At 35.9% G+C, this 16468-nt stretch overlaps 1 protein-coding gene across 1 annotated transcript in view; it reads right to left on the reverse strand.

Annotated features, from left to right (window-relative positions):
- The window catches only part of SHISA6 (shisa family member 6), a 456375-nt gene that overhangs the window by 214275 nt on the left and 225632 nt on the right, over positions 1-16468 (reverse strand). The window lies entirely within an intron of this gene.

Here is a 16468-nt window from a genome sequence, read left to right on the forward strand (position 1 = left end):
TATATGAAATGTGCTGGACAGTAAAATTCATGAGGGCAGAGATTATATTTCACTATCTAAATATTCCTTTGTCCATGGTATAATGGCATGCATATTAAAAGCATATTTGCTTTAAATTTATTTTTAATGTGAACTTAACCCCAAATAAAATGAGCATTTCCATATTCAAAGTAGAATAAAAAAATAAGATTTCACACACATACGTGTGTATATACGTATATATATGCATATATATGTACATATACATATACACCCACACACATATAGTTTTATTGTTTGTGCTTCTTTCTGGCCTTTTGTTCTCTCCTCTGCATTTTTAAAAAATTCATTGACTCTCTTTTCTTTCTTTCATTTTCCCCCTAATCTATCCCTAGCCTCCATTTTCATGCTCCTACCTCCCTTTCATCATTGGGGGAAAAATAATAATGCATGGTTGTTAAATTAGGCAGTAAAAAGACTCACATCATATCTAACATTTATTTGGTACCTCAGGGTCTGTAATGAGCTTTACATATACTCTCTTATTTGAGTCTTACAATAACCATGTCTTAAGAGATATTATCTCCATTTTATAGATAAGAAAACTGATGCTAAGAGATTGAGTGACTTGACCAAGGTCATACAGCTAGTAAGTATCTGAAGCAGAAGTCAAATCCAGGTCTTCCTGACTTGTGGGGTAGGTACTTCCCATTATATCAGGGAATGGCAAACATTTTTTGGTAAAGAGCAAAATAATATATATTTTAGGCTTTATAGGGCAAGAGGCAAAATCAAGGATATTATATGTTCTTGTTATAACAAGAGAGAAAACAAATTCCCACATTTTTTGTTGATGAAATTAAAAATATAATAATAATAATTGAATATAATTTCTTTTTGTTTTGGAGGGATTTTTTGTTTTCTTTTAATTTTTTATTATTAATTTATTTTAAACTTAAATATACAATAAGAAAAGAAGTAGAAACATATTATCAACTTAAATATTAAATATTAAAACTTAAATACAAATCCCCTCCAGGGATCACTCCCTTATCCTCCCATTCCTGTTAATCTTCTTTTATCTTCCCTTCTATTATCTCCCCTTATCCAATTCCTTCACCCTCCCCACTAAAAATCCATCCTTTATCCTCTCCTTCCTCCCTATCCCCTTAGCCTTTTATTTCTTTCAGAATTTAGAAGACATTTATACATATACATATATGTATATGTGGGTATATATTCATATGTGTATATGTGTGTATGTATGCATGTATATATGTATGTATGTAGTATCCCTCTTAAACACATTCCTGATGAAAGTAGGGTTCCAGAACTACTAGCCCTCCTTCTCTATCTAATTCCTCTGCATCAGTTCTTCCTTTCACAGCTCATTTGTATAAAATAATTACTGTTTTTACCAGTTCCTAAATAATTTTACCTTTTTAATCATATCATACTTAGGTCTACCCCAATCTTTCTTATGAACTACCCAATTGCTAATAACTATCTTAGACATACATTTTATATTTCCTCATGCAAAAGGTAAACAGTCTTTATTGAATTCCTTGTAATTAGTCTTTGATATTTGTCAAATCTTTTATTAAATTCAGGTTATTTTTTTTAAGAAAATCCTTAAAGCCTGACAATTCATTAAATGTCTATTTTTTTTCATTTGGGATTATGCTTGACTTTGCTGGGTATGGTATTTTAGGACACAACCCCAGGTCTTTTGCTCTTTGATATATAGTGTTCCAAGACCTGCAGTCTTTTAATGTCACCACTGCTAGGTCTTGTGTGATTCTAATTGTGGAACCATCATATTTAAATTCCTTTTTTTTTTGCTTGTAATATTTTATCCTTCAGCTGGGTAGTTTGGGATTTGACTATGATATTCCTGTAGGTTTTCTTTGTAGAATCTCTTTCAGGTGGTGATTGGTGGATTTTTTCTATTTCTGTTTTCCCCTCTTGTTCTAATGCTTCAAGACAATTTTCTTTAATTATTTCTTGTATTATTGTATTAAGATTCTTTTTTTTATCATAGCTTTCAAGTAGTTCAATTATTCTTATGTTTTATCTTCTTGATCTCTTCTACAGATCAGCTGTTTTTCTTATGAGATATTTCACATTCTCTTCTATCTTTTCATTCTTTATATTTTGTTTTATCATTTCTTGGTTATAAGAACATCATTGGCTTCCCCTTGCCTAATTCTAATTTTCAAGAAGTCATTTTCTTTCTTAAGATTCTATATTTCCTTTTCTAATTGGTTGACTTTCTTTTCATAATCTTCTTGGTGTTTATTGGATTGTTCTTATTTTTTAAAAAATTTTCCTCAATCTGTCTCATGATTTTTAAAGTCTCTTTAAAGTTCTTCTATGAATTCTTTTTGGGCAGGTACTCTTTGGGGTAAGAGTACTTGCCAGTACTCTCTGGAGTAAGAGAGGCTTTTTTTTTTGTTTCAGTATCTTCTTCTGAAGATCTTCTCTATTCCCGTAGTAACTTATTTGGTTGGATTCTTTCTCCTTTGCTTGCTCTTTTTTTTTTTTAATTTGTAGCAGCTTATTTTCTGCAATAAGCTCTAGTCCTGGGGTATGAGGGATGATGCCTCTGGTCTCAGATCCTCCTTCAGTTCTTCCCTCTAGCTTGGAACCAAAACCAAGAACTCCATCCTCCTGTAAGTGCCCACAGCCAGCAATGTCCCTGCCCCACTACTTCTGCACGCATTAAACATGTGCTTCTTGCCCAGGGCTACACAGCCGGTCTAGTGTCCCTTATCAACAGAGGTTCCCTCAATCTTCTCTAGCTCAGACACCCAACTTCCACACTGTACAGGAGGTGAAAGTTTCTGTAGCTGGGGTGGAGGCTATGCCCCAACCCAGCTAACCCCAGGGCTATCTGCTTGCTATTTCAGTGGAACTAGCCTGGGAGTGTTTACTCTTCACAAGGACCAAACCTTATCCTGCCATTGTCCCAAGAGAACCACTATTCTCTTTCAACTCTTGTTTATTTTTACTGCTCTTTCTTTGTCCTGAGGCACTATTTTTTCTGGTTTGTGAAGGATATCTGGAAAGCTTGGAATTTTCTGACCTACTCTGCTGTCTTCCCAGAATCCTTTATACACACACACACACACACACACACACACACACACGTGTGTATATATATATTATATATATATGTTGGGTTTTTTTTTTTGTAACATAGACCTAGGAATGCAAATGAAATTCTTTTGGGGAAATAACATTTCAATGAATTGAGGCTCAAAGTTAGAGTGCCCTGTCATCAAAATTGCTCATAAATGTTCATTTGTTAATGCTGATCAGATTTTATGTATTTTATCTTTGAAAAAATCTTTTCACATGATAGGTATTGCTAAATAGTAATATCAGTTCATAAGCACCTGATTTTAATTGAGCATATTCATCTTTTAGAAGACATTTATGGAATTGTATCAAAGTTTTCTCTTGATATTTGTCTTTTAGCATGTCATTACACTGCAGTTGAATCACTTCCAATTAAGATTAGCTGGAAGCTCATTATTTTCACAGTTCAATGAATTTCAAAATATAGCTTTTTTTTTGAATTTTCTGCACTTGTACTGAGGTTCAAAAAGCTAAAACTGGAGAAAAAGTAAAAACTGTAGCTTTAACTTGGAAAATATATCTGCTGCCAATATATATATAGGAAAGGAAACCTTGCTTTGTGTTTTAACTTCTCATAGCATGTGCACACACACACAACACATATATGTATGTATGTACATAAAACAACACGTATATAAAGCAACTTGACATGATTTGTGATTCAAACAACCTTAGTTGTTGTTGAACTGACTTTATCATTGTGTAAGTTTCACATAAAAGCACTATTTTGCCTTGAAATTTTATGTTAAATTCATTAAGAAACATTATGAAGTATGCAGCAAAAATATTTTTTAAAGTATTTAAAAAATATTTTTAAATCATAGTGATTGAAAACACTTTTTCCCATTCAGAAAAATTTTCATCTTGGCCCTAAACTCAAAAAAATTATAATTTTTTTTCCTCTTCTTCTCTTGTTTTAGCATGATAGGTCTATGCTGGTAATAAAATAAAATAACAGTGTATGGTGATAGGCATGATACTCAAAACTCTGTCAAGTTATTATTGTGAGCAACTATTTGAAGTGATGAGAGTGCCACATTAACTACTCAGCTCTGCTACTGTAGCACCAAAACAACCATAGACAATATGTAAATGAATAAACATCTTTGGATTTCAATAAATTTCTTCTTTGTGGACAATGAAATTTAAATTTCATATAATTTTCATGCATTATGATATGTTATTTTTCTTTTGATTTTTTTTAAACCATTAACAAATGCAGAAATTATTCTTTGCTTGGGCTGTATAAAAACAAATGTGTCAGATTTGGCCTGTGGGCAGTAGTTTGCTGAACCCTGAACCTAGGTGCCTCATGGAAGCAAATTCAAAAAAGCAACTCACAGAGAGATCAAGAAGTTCTGATTTAGTCTACAAAATAATTGTGTCATTGTAAAGACAAAGTCCCTGATACAGTGCTCTCACTGAAGCAAGAGGTAAATGAAAGGGAACACAGTAATTTGCTGGATTAAAAAAAACCATTTTATTAATTCCCTTAAAAAATTTGAATGACTTTTCCTCCCCTTCTCCCATACCTTTCCTTCTATAAAGTTTTTTCGTGTAACAAAGTAATACAGTTAAGTAAAATAAATCAAAATTTTGGTCATATGTGAAAATATATCCTTCATTCTGTACCTATCACCCACCACTTTTTGGAGGCATAGCTCCCTGTCAATTGTACAAAATCATTATTGGTCACTGGATTTATCAGTCTCTCAAAACTGTTTCTCTCCACCTTACCCCATCCATCATGTAAATTGTTTGCCTGGTTCTGCTTATTTTGCAGATTCTTTTCTCCTCAACTTCTGATATTAATGTAGGCTAGAATATTTCTCCCTGACCATCCTATAATGTTACTCCTCTTTTTCCTCTCTATTCCACCTCTTTCCTTGGTGTTCTAAAGTTCAATGAGACTGAAAGGAGTGGGTTTCACCAGGAGCAGGATGTTTTTCTGTGTGACTCTACTTCATGCCCTATAGTTAATGACATCAGCTAACATTTATAAATATTCTTCTCAACAGTGAGAAAACCAAAACATTAGCTTCCAAAGAAGTAGCAGTGTTGAAACAAGCTTTTCCTTCATTTGCTGAAACTCGCTGGCCCACAAAATGTGAGAGCCTATGTGGTATAATGGAAAGTCCTATTAAGTTTTAGGAGGTCTGGGTTCTAATTCTAGATCTGCTAGTCATTTAAGAATTTGATGTCCCAGTTTCTTCATTTGTAAAGCTAAGCTGAAGGGTATTAAGACTATCTCTGATCACATAGGTCTTCTACTCAAAGGCCTTCAGTGGCTCCCCATTCCTACTGAATTAAATATAAACTCATGACTGTGGCATTCAAGGATCTCCATTATCTGGCTCTAACTGAATAGTTAGAGAAGTTAGAACCAGATAATGGAGATCCTTGAATCCTCCAGGCTTTGTATAGTATGTATTATACAAACTCTCCATTAGGGAGATCTTATCATCTTGCTCTCCACCATTTCCATAGCCTTTTCCATAATATTCCCTCAGACCTTAGATTGATTCCTTCTCTTGTTCCAGTTTCCTTACTTTTCTTCAAAGCTTATCCTCTATGAAGCCTTTCTTGACCCTCTCAGCTATGTGAACTCTATTCTTCAAATTTTTCATAGCATTTTGCCTGCAATCTCAGAGATTTTTGCCTGAAGTCCATTATACTTCCCATACTTCTGTGTTACAGTATTTTTGTGAACCAGTTCTGCCCCCCATTCCCCTGTAGATTATAAGCACCTTGAAAACAGGGTCTGTGTCATATCTTTATATCCCTAATGATTATCACATAGTAGGTGGTTGATAATTGTTAAATTCAATTCCTAAGCACTTCCAACTCTATAAGTTTATATTGAACAGAAATCATGATTCTGAGAAATATACTCTATTTTGACATATAATACTGTGAAATCAGCAAACATTGTACAATATTTGATCCTGGAAGTTCAGTATTAAAACAATACTCCTGGTATGAAACTTTGAATTTTATCAAAAGCTGTGCAGACTGAGCTGTTTCAATATGAGCATATATAACAACTTATAAAATAATATAATTCAATAATGGATTGTATATTTATATACAGTAATAATACTGATGAAAACAATTATATATGACAGGTCAGATAGCTACTTGACTAACTTACTGATTATTTAAATGGAACTGATCAGTAAATTTACTCAAAGGGATTAATTCAATATTCTTGGAATAAAGGTTCATAGATTTCAAGATGAAAAGGAACTTAGAGATCACCTAATTCCAAACTTTTATTTTGTAGGTGAGTTTAAAATGAGACTCAGAAAAGAAAATATGACTTACCTAATGTCATACACCAAATGAGTTAAGAGCAGATCCAAGACCAGAACTCAAATCTCCTGACTACCTGCCCATCCAGTGGTCTTCGCTCTATCTAATTATGGTGTTAGTCAGTAGTGTGCTGCTAAATGCTTAACTAACAACCCTTCAGAGAAAAAAAATATTCAAGGATATATTGTTGAAGGTCCAACTGCATTATTAACATTTCTCCCATTACTTCCTTAAGCCTCAAAGTCAGCAAACTAGTAAATCAAGCCCTGATTTGTGTAATTTGCCGATTTCTGAGGTGTAAATACTCACAGTAAAAAATTAACAATTGGCTCTCACAAGTTGGTGCAAGCTGGCTCCAGCCTACCTTGGTACCATTATATGTGTAATTCTCATTATGTGAATCTTTGAAGGTTGGAACTAGAAGGGAAGTTCTGTAAATATTTCAGTAGTAAAGTTTTTTTGAAGTCAAGTAAACATTTTATCTTATCTTTCTGCTGTTCCTTATCCAGGTTGTAGCTAAGCAAATACACACACACATACACATATGCTTAGCTACAACATATATACATATATATATATATATATATATATATATATATATATATAGTTACATACATATATGTATTTTTGTATATATATGTATGTATGAGTGTGTATATATATGCATGTATGAGTGTGTATATATACGTATGTATGAGTGTGTGTGTGTGTGTGTATATATATATGTATATATGTATGTGTGTGTATATATATGCATATATATACACACACATACACATACATGTATTTCTACCCACAGGTCATAATTCTTAAACTTCTTGCTTTTGGCACATCTTGCTTTGATGATGAAAACTAATGCACTGCCACAGCATGAAGATGGAAATGTAATTTGGGAGATAAACGGAAAGAAAAATTTCAAATATCCTTAGGGAAACCAGTGAAAACAATGTGATTTCAATGTTTTGTAATTGTTTTATAACTGTTTTTACCACTGCTTTAATGGGGAAAATCAACGTTGCTCCAGTTATGGGGAAATATGACACTAGTCCCTGAGTCCTCTAGTTTCTCTCCAAATGCTGAGCTCAGTCCTGTTAGCAGCAGCATTCCACAAAACCCAGTAACCTCTCTATTTGCAGGATGGGATCTATTATAGCACATATGCTGGAATAGGAAGCAGTGGTAGGTATCCTCGTATTGAAGTATGGGTTTTCAGTGTCGTTCTCTCCAAGAAGTAGGCAGGTGAGTACTTCTGGACTTATATTGTGTGGCTCTCATACCTCTAAACACTGTTAATCTGGCCTAACAGACTAGTGAAATCTGCAGCTAGTCCAGGGCAATACCTTTGAGTTTTAAATATTATTAAATGGTTAAGTGATTCAACACTTATTTTACAGGCGACTCTCATAGGAAATATGAACATTAGTAATTCACTTCCCTCTTCCACCTCTTCCTTCCCCCTCTCCTCCCATTTAGGGAAAAAATCCTAGCAGATTATGGTTGGAACTGAGGCCTACAGCATCTCCAATAATAAGCTCTATTATCAGCAAAACATAGGCATAGGATCCCAAGCGGGCATCCCATCAGAGAAAGAGTTTCACATTGGAAAGACCTGTGGCTTGGAATTTAGAAAGCTGAGTGCTACTCCAGGCTTTGCTGCAAACCTTAGAAATGACTTTATCTTTCTGGCTTCCAACTTGTTTGTCTATAAAATGGAGAGGATGGAAGGAATGATCTCTAAAAAGTTCTCCAGTTCCAAGATCCTATACTTTATTTTCTGTGAGCCATATCTGTACATCTATATGTCTATATCTATATAGATACAGATATTTTATGTATCAGGGTTACTTATCCTCTGACAGCTTGTGTATACATATATGTGTGTGTCTATATACACACACATATGTGTATATAAACAGAACAACCCTGGTTCCTCAGGGTACCCAAGTCCCCAGAAACACTTTTCATCCCTACGGGGAACTTTCTTGTTTAGGACTCTAGAAATTGTAATGCTGAATTTCATAGAATGGAATTATTAGAGCTTAACTAAGCTGCTTCTGCCCACCTCTCAGGCCATGTTACTATTCTGGATTCAAGACTCTCAGGAAAGGTAGAAATAATTCTTCCTAAAAGGCAAAAAGGAAAGGAAAGGAAGAATGGCAAGAAGAGAGTAGTTTCCAGACCTATATATCAATAATAGTCATTTCTGAGCATGGAAATTGTAGTGGTATAGACCAAAAATTCACAAATGTGTGATACTTCAATTAATTTATGAATATGAGTTTAGAGTTTATGAAAAGGTAAGCTGAGGCTACTTATATTATGCATGAAAAGAGCTGTAATGCTAAACAGCATTATTTATTGTGTGTGTGGGAAGAACATGGGAAATTATATATAAGAAATGTACTAACCACAATCCTTTCACCTTCTTGTTAAGGCAGGTCCCCTCAGCATAATATCTAGTAATAAGATGTTAGAGCTGGTTTGTAACTTAGAGACAATTCAATTCCAGCCCTTCATTTTGCAGAGGAAATTAAACCAAAAAACAAACTTGAGGCAGAGAGCCAGGGGATGATTTGCCCAAGGTCACAGAGTTGATATATAGCAAAGAAATTGTATTTGAACCAATCTACTAGTGCTCTTTCAATTATACTCTGCTTCCTACGTTAGACCACTTTGTTAATGATGTTTAAAGTGTTTAATGTATCAGAAATTAAGAAAACTCTCTAACTCATACTAGATTCACACAAATTTATCTGAATTAGAATCCCCCCCTCCTTTATCTTAGAGCATTTGCCCTCAATACAATTTAGATTATTGGTCAAATTGCAATATTTTACTAGAAAAGGACATTATCATGCTGTGGGAAATTCAGAATTATGGGAGATAGAGACCAGAGAAATTGAATTTTAAGCACTAAGGTTTGGGAATGAAAGGACATTAGGCCAGGAAGTGTTAAGGCAACTTCCCTACCTCTTTCCAGACTTTCCAGACACCATTCTGATTTGGGGGGTGACATGAAACACTCCTTTGTGTGGCCCACAATTGATAAATGGTTAAAGGATATGAACAGACAGGCAGTTCTTAGATGAAGAAATCAAAGCTATCTGTAGGCATATGAAAAAGTGTTGTAAATCACTTTTGATTAGAGAAATGTAAATTAAAACAACTCTGAGATACCACCTCACACCTGTCAAATTGGCTAATACGACAAAAAAAGAAAATGATAAATGTTGGAGAGGATGTAGGAGGATTGGGACACTAATGCATTATTGGTGGAGTAGTAAACTGATCCAACCATTTTTGAGAGCAATTTGGAACTATGCTCAAAGGGCAACCAAACTGTGCATATCCATTGATCCAGCAATGCCACTACTCAGACTGCATCCCAAAGAGATTATAAAAAAAGGAAAAGGACTTACATGCACAAAAATATTTACGGCATCCTTTTTTGTAGTATCAAAATATTAGAAATTGAGAGGATGTCCCTCAATTGGGGAATGGCTGAACAAACTCCTGTATAGGAAAATAATGGAATACTATTGTGCAATAAGAAATGATGAATAGGAGCAGCTAGGGGGCACAGTGGAAAGACTTCTGGCCTTGGAGTCAGGAGGACCTGAGTTAAAATCTGACCTCAGACACTTGACACTTACTAGCTGTGTGACCCTGGACAAGTCACTTAACCCTGATTGTCTTACCAAAAAACAAAACAAAACAAAGAAACAAAAAAGAAATGATGAACAGGAAGATTTCAGAAAATCCTGGAAAGATTTATATGAACTAATGTAAAGTGAAATGAGCAGAACCAGGAAAACATTGTACACAGTATCAGCAACATTGTGTGATGATCACTATGAATGACTCAGCTCTTTTCAGCAAAACAATGATCCAAGATAAGTAGAAAGGACTCACAAAGGAAAATCCTATCCACATCCAGATAAAGAACTGATGGACAGAGTGCAGATCAAAGCATATTTTTTCACTTGCTTTATTCTCTTTCATGTTTTTTCCCTTTTTGATCTGTTTCTTCTTTCACAACTGTGACTAATATGGAAATGTTTTACATGATAGCACACAAATAACCTATATCAAATTGTCTACTGTTTTCAGAAGAGGGGATGGGAGGGAGAGAGGGAGAAAAATTTGGAACTCAAAATCTTGTAAAAATGAAATAAAAAATAAAAGATAAATCTTGTTAAAAATTGTCTTGACATGCCATTGGAAAAAAATGCTATTAAAAAAACATGAAACACTCCCTCATGTTTCTATAGCAACCAACCTTTTGCCTCTAGAAAGAGAGGCAGAGACTCATGGGTATAAAGAAAAGTACTAAGCGGTTACCATAGGTCTTTCTTCAAATAAGAGGAGAATCCATAGGTGGAATATAAAGTTTTAGGAGAAAACATTCTCTTTTCTCACAGATACATAAATCTTTTTCAGAGTTTCTCTCTCTCTTTTTCTCCTTCTGAGCCTCAGGGCAAACAAAGGCAAAAAATAATACTGAGACAGCAATGACATAGAATTCTGAGGAAACTTGAGGTTGCTGTTCTGCAACTAAGACTGTTTGAATCAATGGGAAGTACATCTATCCCAAGTTAGGATATGACATCACTTCTATTGTACGAGGGCAATTGATGCTCTGAATCTGATGTTGTCAAGGTAAGCTGGTGGTGGCTTTGGCATAATTACATCATTGGTACTATTTACTTGTTTAAATTTATCTAAAGAGTAGCTCTGGGTATGTTCTACTTTATTTTATACATCCAGCACTCTCTCACATAGGTCCACAAGGAGCCCTTTATCTAGAGGCAGTCAATATTCAGCCAGCCCCACAAAGATTTCTCTTCCTAGTATTATCCCTCAGCTCTAGTTAGGAACAAACAAGGGAGGGGGTTATGGGGAGGACTGTTTGCAAAACATTTGGAAGGCTGACTTGAAAGCAATACACAAAAAAAACTCCAAGTTAAACCCAAGACTCTATGTGCTAGAGCAAAAAGAATCCAAGGAAGGAAGGTAAACAATGATTCTGGGACTGTGTATTCATTGGGTACAGAATCCTGTACTACATATTTGAGGTGACAGAGAACAGAATTCATGGCCCCTAATGTGAGGAGCTTAAAATCTGCAAATACATTGGTGAAGGGAAGGGAAGGCCCAGGAAAGAATATACCTGTATAAAGTATATATGTGTATATCTATCTATCTATCTATCTATCTATCTATCTATCTATCTATCTATCTATCTATCTATGCCATATGAAAACCAATGATGGATAAATTAGGGAGCAGCTATTTATATTAAAATTATTTATTACTAGTCTGAATTAAAATGTTTCCCTAATCCATTAAAATGATTTTATTTACCAAAAAAGGAAATACTAACAACTTTGTGGGAAAACATTATATAAAATGATGTATATAATTATAATATAATTTATATATGTGAGAGAGGGAGTGTGGCCTACCATGAAGAGAAGGGCCTTGGAAGGTAGGAGATCTGGGTCCTACTGCACAGATTAGTAGCTGATATAATAGCTACTTTCACTGGTGATTTTGGGTAAGTCACTTCACAACAACTATTAAGTATCTACTGTGTTCAGAGCACTGTAATAGAAGCTGGGTAAAATACAAAGTTTAGATAACATGGTCTCTAGTTATAAATATAGTTTAGTCAAATAGCCAAACAAACAATAGTTTAGTCAAAATAACTAGTATATGTAAAATGGAAATTTTTTAAAAGGTATAAAGTGACATGTGTGGTTTGAGGAGATAACTGGAAGAATCAATGCTACATTTCTGGAAAAGGGGGCATTAAGTGGCAAAATAGCAATCTGCTGACAGGTACAAATGTATAGTGAAAAGAGCTTACTAGCATTTAAGATAAGTACCAGCAAAATCCTGAAGAATCTTTCAAAGTCCAAGCAGTTCATATTATTGATAGAGGCAACTAAAATATCCTCAGGGAGGAAGATGTATGGATTGCCCTAAGGGTCTATCTCCTGACTCACACAATGGTTCCCACATGGGTGGAGCAGGAAAAACAAGCTGCCCTATTAGAATGGCTTTATGGGACCAACAAACAAACATATCTCACTCAGGAGGATTTCCCAGTGCAACCCCACAGAAGCAATTTCCACTCTGAGACAGAAGGCAGTCAGTCCATGACTTTATGATAACTCAAGTGGATATATCTCCCAAGATGATATGATTATAACTCAGCACATGATTGATGCATTAATAGCTATGGGATCACTCAAATGGATGGCCTTCCTTATACTCCTTTATATATCCAGAAACCACTGTCCTGAAGAGAATCATCAGTCTAGGAAGCTTCCTTCTCCAAGGGACTGGGGGAGGGGAAGAGAGGAGAGATAGCATTGTTTTGTTAATAGATAAGTGACTAGACAAGACACCAAAGAGGGTAAAAGGGTCCTTTAAAAGATAACTCTGAGCTTGAGAACTTTGGAAACAGGGATCTGATGGAGGGTCTTCCCTAAGAAACTCACTCTTACATATCAAATGATGATGGCTGCCAAGTCATGGAATGTGTAGGAGTGGGTCCGTATACACACACACACACACACACACACACACACACACACACACGTATGTATGTATGTATGTATGTATGTATGTATGTATGTATGTATGTATGTATGTATGTGTGTATATGTATGTGTATGTATATGTATGTGTGTGTGTGTGTGTGTGTGTGTGTGTGTGTGTGTGTGTGTGTGTGTGTGTGTATTTTTTGTCCTGTTCCCAATCGTCTTCCCCCACCAAGGTGGTCCAACTCCAGTAATATAGAATTTGAGGTGAGGAAGGAGGAATCACTGTGCTAATAGGAGAACTATTAAAAATTGGAGTCATGCAAAGGGTCATCTCTAAGTTCAACAGTCTAGTGTGGCCAGTGAGAAAAGCCAGTAATATTTGGAAACTAACCATAAAGACTAATAGGGGACTAAACCAAGTTGTTTGTTTTTTTTTAATTAATGGAATAAAACAAGCACTTCCATTACATAGTACAATAAAAAAACTGCAAATCTACCATGCATAACTTGATACTCCTTTCAAATATAAGTCAAAATCATCATATAAATTTCTTCTTTTCCCTTTTTTCCTTTCCCTCTCTCCTCCTCCCTCCCCATTAGAGAGAGATGACTACCATTAGACACAAATATGTATATACACACACACACACATACATATGTATGTATGTATGTATGTATGCAAAATTGTTCTATATATACTTTTATTTATCAATTCTTTCTCTGAATGCAGATGGCATTTTTCTATATGAAGAAAATATCCTTTATAGTTAATCTGGGTATTTATAATAATCAAAGGATATAGCTAGAACCCAAAGACTTCTTGGGTTTTGGACCAAGATGTATATTTAAAGAGGCAATAGCCAATTACACCCCACAGTGAGAAGCCATGACTAGGGGTTTCCTCATTACTTTGAGAAGAATACTCCAATGGGTTCTGACTGAGACCAAGTTCCACAAGGCAGAATGAGTACATGAAATATTAATTGTAAAATGAAAGGGATACATTCAAAGCTTAGGGGAGAGTAATGCATTGGTAGTCTATCATACATAAGAGAACATATGCTTGAAGCTAAGCTGCTCTGCCTATATGCCTAGTGATTTTAGGCCCTTTTCTGTCTGACTTCTCAAAGGATGTAGAGGTCTGGTTCAATAATGAAATATAGTATATTAAAAATGGTCAGGTCCTTTGGAAGACAGTAGAGATCAAGGTGCCTCAAGGTCAGGTTCACATCAATAGTCAGTCAGGCCAATAGGCAGAGAGGTATGATCATTGCTTTTTGTCCTTGAAATGAGAATTCAGAAAGTATATTCATTTCTACTGATTCTTGGGTGGTACCCAATGGCCTAGCTGTCTGGTCTTATCAATGGTAGCAAACTAATTGGAAAATCAAGTCCAACCCAGAATAGGAAACATCCTTTTGGATCCACAGAGCAGCCAAACTAAAAACACTAATGGCTATCACTCATGTATCTGCCCAACAAAACAACTCTCTTTTCCAAGAAATTGAAATGGAATGATATGGCTGAGCAAGCTCAAACTTGACAACTTCCCTCAATAACACAATGGATGCACACCTGAATCATCCATGAAATGAACACACCATACAGGACCGAATCCACCAGAAAGGTCTCTATGTCACCTGTGAAGCCAATAAAACAAAAGCTAGTTGCACTTCTTGCCAACTCTATCACTACATAGAAAAGGAAGGGTGAACAATTCTTACCAGTCAGGTCAAAGCTGATGCCTATTTGTATGTACTGAATCTTGTGCGGGTGATTGACTACCAGATTACCTGTCTTTTACATTCTTTCTGGTAAAGGATCTACTTATCTTTGACAGAACAGACAAATTATAACTTGGAGAAACTACTGAGACTGTAAGACTTTCTTGAACAGTAGTCAAATAAGTAGTGGCATGCCCTGGCAAGGCAGAAGGAGTGATATAGTAGAACCCAACAGATGTTGATGAATGGTTCTCAGTCAAGACGGGGGCTAGGGGTTTGGGGTGAGGGGCAAGGAAAACACTGTGGATCCTACCCACTAGGACAGTCTACCTATAGGCTGATGAGAAAGAAAGTGACTAGACCTAGGAGGGAGGATGTGGACTGGTGTGGAGAATCCCAGATTCTGGCCCTTACCTTTCATTTTTCTATTTCCACAGATAACACCAGACATTGGATGGGAGCCAACTGAGATGCTCTGACTACAATTGCACCTGTTCCTGTTGCCCTATCGATTTTCTCCTTGACATTTGACTCTGGTCATACTGTGAAGTTAGACACATCCAGGCAGCACCATAAATGTGCTCCTGCTTTCTGCAGGGACTATTGTTTTTCCCTCAGGTATATAGTTGCACAGCCACCAACACTAAATTATTGAGACTGACTGAAACATTATCAGTGGTAGCCAACTTCATCAACAGATAGATCTGTCACTTCATTCTAGGAACACTTGATGAATGGATCTGAAGTACCTTACAAACTTTGGCCGTCTTCATGATAGGCACAGCCATTATATGATCATAATCTACCGTTTGCTACAATGCATCCAGCATTGGGAGAGTAATTCCTTCAGGCCTTATACATGCCCTGGACGGGAAAGCTTTGGTCTGAATTATGGGGTGCGGAGGGGGGTAAACACTGGCTTGACTAGTATGACTCCAGGCTCCTCCCAGGATACTAGTATACCAATACCAATAAGCCCCAGAAACTGGGCATTAACCCTTTTCAGACTTTTGCTGGATTGGCACATAAAAATTAAGTTCCCTATTAACCCTCATCCCTTACTTCTTATTAGGCAAATTTGAAAATACCTTCACTTTATTAGTCTTAAAGATAATAGGGCAGTCTCCACTTAGTATCATATTGGCTTTGTCTCAGATTTCAGTCTTGAGTGTTCTTGGCCTTTGACCAGAGCATAGCTACCACTCCCACCCTTGAGTCTACATTACACGCTGCCAATTGTGCTAGCAGCTGTTCTCCTCCTTCTCTTGTGAGCAGAAATAAAGTTTGTTAAAGCTATCTCCATGTGCTGGTTACTCTTAATCCAAACTATTTAAACTAAAGTGCATTACAGAAGATGGAATGCCCAATTCTGAGAACAACTAGTAAGCCAATTTGGCTGGAATGTAGAATACGTGGAAGGGAAGTAACATGAAATAATCTTTGAAAGTTAGGTTAGGACCTATACTGTGAAGGGCTTCAAATGCCAAACTGAGTTTATATTTTATCCTAGAAGCAATATTGAGTTACTGAAGGTTATTAGGCAAGGAAATGACAGCCAAAGAAGACAATTTTCACAGTTGTGTGGAGGACAGATTAGAAGGGAGAAGTCTGGAAACTGAAAGTCCAATGAGATGTCTGCTGCACTATTATAGGCAAGAGGTAATGAAGGCCAGCATTAGGAAGATGGTCATGTGAATTTAGGGAAGTAGATATAGAATCAATGAGACCTGGCTACTTGTTGGTTATGGGGGATGGGGAAAA

This window comes from Phascolarctos cinereus, unplaced genomic scaffold (assembly GCF_003287225.1).
Source record: "Phascolarctos cinereus isolate Bilbo 61053 unplaced genomic scaffold, phaCin_HiC Scaffold_5;HRSCAF=322, whole genome shotgun sequence".
NCBI classification, from domain to species: domain Eukaryota; kingdom Metazoa; phylum Chordata; class Mammalia; order Diprotodontia; family Phascolarctidae; genus Phascolarctos; species Phascolarctos cinereus.